Here is a 1,226-nt window from a genome sequence, read left to right as displayed (position 1 = left end):
TGATGCTTGGACAGCCTGACCTCCCCGCTGACTTCCAGCCCAGGACCGCCGCTGGGAGATGAAGTCTGCGGGGCCCTGGGCACAGGCTGCACAGGCACCTCCTCTGATGCCCAATCTCTCCTCGTTTACGAGGCAGCCGACACTCCCCTCCCTGACTCCCCAAGATTTGGGGCCTTTTTAATATGTGTCGATAAGGCCATGAGCTACTATTTAACTCTTCCACAAGGACCCATCTCCCAAAATGCAGTGGTTTTCAGCCTTGGCTGCACTAGAGAACCCCCAGGGAAGGGAGAGACGTCTCTCCCTCCCTCTCTCTTTCTCTTCCTCTGTACTTCTGTCTACCTCTCTCCCTCTCCCTCTCCCTCTGGGGTGATGCCCGATGAGCTCAGAATCGCAGATGGCCCCCCCCATCCCCTCTCTGTGGCTGGCATGGGGGATGCACCTTCTCACTGTGGCCCGGGCATGGCCCTGGCATTCAGACATCGGGTCCTGCATGGACACTTGTGTTTGTTCCATAGCGCATGTGGCTGCAGTCTGTGCTTCTGTGGATGGGGGCTCTGCATGAGCCCTTCATCTTCCCCGCAGACACCACTGGTGCTCGCTCGGCCTCGCGAGTGATGCGGGGGGCACGGGGGACAGTCTTGTGTCCCCACCTTCTTGGGCTACAGACAGGCCACGCTGGTCCTGTGGTGACTGGGGGCTCCCAGGAGAACCCCACTGCAGACTGCAGAGGTGGCCCCAGAGAAGGTGGCGTACGCCTGGGGCCGGGCCTCATCAGTGAGCCACGGGCCACCTGCAGCAACAGGTGTCTCACCGTCCAGGGGCTGGGTGTTCGGGCACCGTGGGGTTGAGCTACTGTCTGCACGGCAGCCGTGTTTGTCTTGTTGAGCCCGGGGAGGCCCCTTGGTGGCTCCTGGAAAGACTGGCCGCATTTCTTCCTGCCCTTGGCCTTAGAGCCCATCACGTTCATGCCGTTTCCGGTTCCAAAAGGACCTGTGTTAATAAAGACCACGTGTTAGGACAGCACCAAAGTGTCTAGAAATCCGGGCCAGGAGGAGGGAGGGGGATTGGCTGTGCCCACCAGTGGCCTGGGAGCCCTGCCCGCCTGCAGAGACCTGGCCCGGGGCCCGCGGGGAGGGCATGGCCCTCGGTCCCCAGCGCCTTCCGTCTCTGGGTTCTAGGAGAACTGCGTGATCCTCAGGGAGCTGGTGAGGCTGCAGGCCCTG

At 61.7% G+C, this 1,226-nt stretch overlaps 1 long non-coding RNA gene across 1 annotated transcript; it reads right to left on the bottom strand.

The window, feature by feature from the left end:
- Positions 1–591: 591 nt before the first annotated feature.
- LOC113617263 (uncharacterized) lies at positions 592–1,217 on the bottom strand. The gene is made up of 2 exons (XR_003431566.1): positions 1,116–1,217; positions 592–993 (listed from the first exon to the last, which is right to left on the bottom strand). It is a non-coding gene; the product is annotated as an uncharacterized LOC113617263 (long non-coding RNA).
- Positions 1,218–1,226: the final 9 nt, after the last annotated feature.

Source organism: Aethalodelphis obliquidens, unplaced genomic scaffold (assembly GCF_003676395.1).
Source record: "Aethalodelphis obliquidens isolate GAN/ISIS:26980383/991018 unplaced genomic scaffold, ASM367639v1 scaffold4642, whole genome shotgun sequence".
Lineage (NCBI taxonomy): Eukaryota > Metazoa > Chordata > Mammalia > Artiodactyla > Delphinidae > Aethalodelphis > Aethalodelphis obliquidens.
The sequence above is the reverse complement of the archived record's forward strand: the minus strand, read 5'-3'. Positions and strand labels throughout refer to the sequence as shown.